Source organism: Hibiscus syriacus, unplaced genomic scaffold, assembly GCF_006381635.1.
Source record: "Hibiscus syriacus cultivar Baekdansim isolate YM2019G1 unplaced genomic scaffold, ASM638163v2 tig00111463_pilon, whole genome shotgun sequence".
Lineage (NCBI taxonomy): Eukaryota > Viridiplantae > Streptophyta > Magnoliopsida > Malvales > Malvaceae > Hibiscus > Hibiscus syriacus.
In genome coordinates this window covers 882873-888693 of record NW_024063098.1, presented here as the reverse complement: position 1 = coordinate 888693, position 5821 = coordinate 882873, and positions in this window count along the sequence as shown.

Genomic DNA, 5821 nt, shown 5'->3' with positions numbered 1-5821 from the left:
AAATTATAAACAATGCCCTAGCCTAAATGGCTAAGGTATGGGTGGCTACTTGGGGTTAGGGGTTCAAATCCCTGTAGCACAAACTTCATTTAATTATTTTTCTTTGCCGATAGAAAATCGGTAAATTTAAGGCTAGGTCCCTGAATTTCCTATATATACTAAACCATTATACAAATTCCAAAATTTTGTAATTCGGTCCCTAATTTCATTAAATAAATTTTTATTTCAAAATTGGGTTGTGACAAAACATCAGAGACGTTTTATTGATAGTGATAGTAGGTGTGATCTCTAAAAAGATGCTTGGGAGACTCCTCACTTCACTTTCTTTATATGAACCTACGCATGAAAATAATCATGAGCTGAGTAAAACTTAGTGAGGCAATATAAAAACAAAGGTGAGATAAAACATAAAATGTCAAAATAGTTCACATAACTAATATTAAATTCATATAAAATCATTGAATTTCCAAACCGACTTAATCAAGCCACGTTTCCCCTTCAAAAACCTGAAAGTCATCATCTCATGATTTTATCAAAATCATGTAAATCAATATCAACATAGTAATCGTTTCATATTATTTTACATTCATATATATTTCAGAACTTTCATATTTCCATATTCTTTTCCATTCATATATATTTTAGAACTTTCATATTTACAAGAATGCAAGGTACACGAGTCAGAGAAGTGTGTGCGTTAAGCACTCTAGGTGCTATCATCAGAAATAAAATATGCACACCAAGTGCAATCATATCATTTGCACTAATGGTGCAACACATATGTACACGAATGTACCATATCATAATCAGAATCAGAATAACTCAACTTTATGGCATAGAAATTGTACATACGACTCTCAATGCAATATACAATGGGTTTCCTGATAACATCATTTTCATTTTAAATCAAACATTTCCAAATCGGAATCATTTTCACCTCATCATTATCAAAATCATTACTTGAACAATTCATACCATAAATAAATAAGAAAGCATTTCTAAAATCATTATGGAAATATTCCTTTAATAAAATCAAATCATTCTTTAGAAATCGTAAGAGGTTGACTTATCGCAAGTCTTCCTCAATCGAAATAATTAATTAAATAAATTGCACTCACATTTGCCTCACTACTAAACCTTTTATGTGATATTCCATTACTCGTGTGTTTTTTCCTTCACTTTCGAATCACTGTGATCACAAGATTTGTCATATTTTGTACGACATGACATACATAACACAATATTTAAACTATATGTTAGTATTATACGAACATAAGTTAATCTCTATAATATAAAAGTCTATAAAATAAAAATTCAATACTTAATCGATATAAAACCAAATCACTATTCCATAATATCTTCACCCTTTCAAAAATAGCTATTTAAGTCCACAATTATTCATGTTCAAAATCAAACATTTAACTTTCATAAACTTTGCATTATAGTCACCATTTATGAATTCTCTTTAGAATTAACATCAACTTTCTCATTTAGCTCAAAATGATCCTTCATCATTTTCACTTGTCTCAAATTAAACACCAGAATTTCCAGCATGTAAATAATATACCCAATCCAATACTTTAACGTTTGAATACTTACAATTTCATCCTTAATTTTTCTTTACCTTTTCAAATTCAATCAATAACTTTACCAACTTGTAATTTGATCCCAAACAAATATTTAAACTTGAAAATTAGCATTCAAGTAATAATTTCCAGCATTTTAGTATCATACTCAAATAGTACCATAACATTTACAAACTTGCAATTAAGTCCCAATTTCCATGGCCATTCTAATTCTACTACACAACTCTACCAAAATTTGTACTTTGGTCCCCAAAACAACATTCTAACTCAAAATTCAGCATTCAATAATTATATATTGACATTGAATACCCATAATTGCACAATTTCTCATCAATATCTTATAATTTCCAAAACTTGTAAAATGGTCTTTTTACTATCTCAAGGTTCCAAATTGATCAAATTTGATCTCCACAACACGTAGAACACATTTAATATCAATTCTAGACCATAGTAAAATTTTCAACATTTCCCCTTATTTTTATCCCTATGGACGAATATCAATAACACACTAGGGTAAACTATTCATTCAATTTCATGCATAAATTCAACCTGCTAATTTCAAATTCATGCTATTCCAAACATCCTAACATCAAATTCAATCAAAATTCAATCTATCTTCATAAAACCTAACATGGCTAAAAATCATATAAGCTTCTATACATGATTTTAATCATCACTCATGGTTTATAATTAATCTACATCAATAACATAAAAATCATTCATCCACTCTTCAAAATCCAACATGTCCTTCAACCAGCCAAATTATGAAACTCATCATCAAAGCCTGATTTTCATGAAATTTTTATACCAAATGATAGAGAATTTCAAGAAGATTAATTATCTATCTAATAACTTAATTCAAAAATCAACCATGAAATCTTAAAAATCAAATTGAAATCCTCACCTTAGTGGATTTGGTGGTTTCAACCAAAGAGGAAGATGAGCTAAAAAATTCTTGAAAATTCTCTAATAATATCTAATTCACATGGCTCAATTATAATATAATTGAATTTAAAATTCAATTAATGAGAAATCCCACTTTTACCATTAATAAATCATGCTAATTACAACTTTCCATTGAAATATCTTCCATTATAATGTTCCAAAGTAAAAGATGAACCAATTTAAATTTGACATTCTACCTTGGCCATGAAATTTTTGAAAATTGCAATTTAGTCATTAAATTTCTCCATTTTCTGCCAAATATGAAAAATTGACTTCAATTCCACTTATCCACATTAAATTTCACTACTATAAAATATGGAAATAATATCTCCAACCTTTATGTACGATCCTTCAAATTTTCATGGAATTTTGGTTTCATCCGACTATTCAATTTCCTATCAAACTTTATTGTTTTATAGTCTTTAAAAAAATCCCGAATCAAAATTCTAATTCCCAAAAAAAAGTTAATCTCAAAACAAAATATTCATTTATTGGACAAAATATTTAACTTTTAAAAATTATATTTTTAGTCCCCAAACTTTTACAAAGTTTAACTTTTACCACTAAACTTTCAAAACTTATTATTTTAGTCACTAAGCAAAATTTGGGGTATTGCATTACTGTAGTAGCTCCTTTGCTGGGTCAAACAGGTGGTCTTGTTGGTCAGGAAGATGGATTCTAAACGGGCATGTTTTGTTGTGTTACCAATCAGGCTTGCTTGCGGGGTCTGGTAGGCTTGCTCGGTTAGGGCCTTACACTTGAACTAGATCGCTTTTGAACTTGTTCAAATTTGGACCTCAAACTGGACCGTGGACTTTGGACAATTGTTGGATCAAACTTGGAAAATAAAATAAATAAAATATATTTTCTGAAAACTATAATTTATAACATATATTTTTGAAAAACTATATAATATATTTTTAAATATATTATATATCTTTTTAAAAACTATATATCATATATGTATATATTTTAAAAAATTATGTATATATATATATATATACTTTCAAAAACTATATTATATATATATATATTAAAAAACTATATATATATATATATATTATATTTTTTAAGAACTACATATTATTATAACATACTATAAATATAAAAACCCTTGAAATAACCTTGGACGAAAATGTGTCTTTAGTATCATGTCATCTCTACAATGTACACGAATGTACGAATATAAGATTGATCGATAAAAACTCTACCTCATGGTATGCCAATTGTACCAACAAATCTCAATGCATATCCAATGGGCTTTTCACAATTTTAGATAATATTTACTAATAAAAATAGTATATATTGAAACATTGGACAGTTCATACTCGAAATCATCCATGTCCCATTTTAGAAACTGTTCAAATAACATTTAATAAAATATCATATATAAACGTATTTGGTAATTCATACCCAAAGCCATATTTTACCCTTTTTTGTAAATAGTGTGAAAATATATCATATATGATATAAAATTTCCTTTCTTTTCAAATTATTCGAAGTTGACTTATCTCAAGTCTTCCTCATAATATATATATATATATATATATATATATAATAAGTAAGAATGCACTCACCTTAAGGCCTCACTATCAAACCTTTAATGTCGGTAAACCTTATTCTCATCCTTTTTCCTTCGTTTTCGATTCATTATAATCTTGTTTATCATCAGAATCTGTACGAAAATCAAATTACACAAAATACAAATTCAAAGCACATATCAATACCTTCACTAACATGATAGGAGCACATTAACATAAAATTTGTAAAAATGCAATTAATGCACATTGAATACTAATTCCCTTTTCCATTTTCAATGCTAACTTTAACTCTTTCAAATAACCTTTCAAGTCCCTTAAATATTCATCCTTAGAAATAATTCACGAGACTTTTAAACATTTCACATTTACCATTTCTTGAAAATTCATCTCAATATTTCAAATTCATTGAAAATGGTCCCTTTCCATTTCACCTTAAATTCAATACTAATCACCCATTTCAAGCATTTAACATGTATTCAAACTAATACGTAAACATCATACCAATTCCCATTTCAAGCCCACCTTTCATGTATTTTACATTTTGGTCCCCCAAACATTAACAAACTTTCAAAAACGATACAAATCAACTTTCTAACATCAAAATCAATATTCTAACATTCAATTACAACATATTACATCAATTATTGAACAATTGCACTTTAATCCCCATATTTCCCAAAATATATAAATAGGTCCCTATACTTTTATAAATTTTTAAAGTGGTTTAAATCACATTTCAAAGCATGTAGAATCATTCTTATATCAATTCTAATACTTAGGAAATGTTTATGTATTTTCCGTTATTTCTTCACTATGATCGAACTTATCTTGAACCTTAGGACATGGTTTTTTGTTTAGATTAAACCATGAATTCATCCTCTATTCATCATTTCCATGTAATTCCAATCCTTTCCATATGAAATTCAATCCAAAATAAACTTTCTTACAGACCCTATCCTTAGCCAAAACCTTATACATGTATTTTCAATTTGTTTTAATCATAACATGTTTGGAAATGAATCTATAATATCAATAACATCAAATCCCAACTTTATATCATTGAATTTCAACTTACTCTTCATCCACCCTAATAACCAAACCTGTGATCCAAGAAATAAAACCATTAAATATTTATACCGAAATATAGATAATTTGATGTAGATAAATTCTCTATTTCATGGCTTAATCCAAAAAATCAACCAAATAAGCATGAAAATGAAAAAGAAATTTTCTCACCTTTGGTTATGGAGGCAATGACTACAAGGGGAAGAAGATGAGAAAATTCTTCATTATTCTAATAAAATATCTCTTAACACGTCTTAAAGCTAATTAAATAAATTAAAATTCATTTAATTAAAAATTACCAATTTACCATTACTAAATCATGATAATTGTCACCATGTCACTATCATGATATCATTCCTTATATCATCATCCTTACATCATTAAAGTTAAACATAGAAAAAGAATTTCTCAACTTCCAACTTTGTATTTGCACTATTCCAAAAATTACAATCTTGTCATTTTAATCTAACGATCCAGATTTAACATGGAAAATCAACTTAAATCCAATGATCCATGTTAAGTTATACTAATTGGAAATAAGGAAATAAAATTATTAAGCTTATACTATCATCTTTCAAATTTTCCTAAATTTCTGATTCGATATGATTATTCGAATATTTTACCAAATTTTATCGCTTTATAACTTCTAACAGAAGCTCGAAATAAAAAATTTGAAACCCAAGA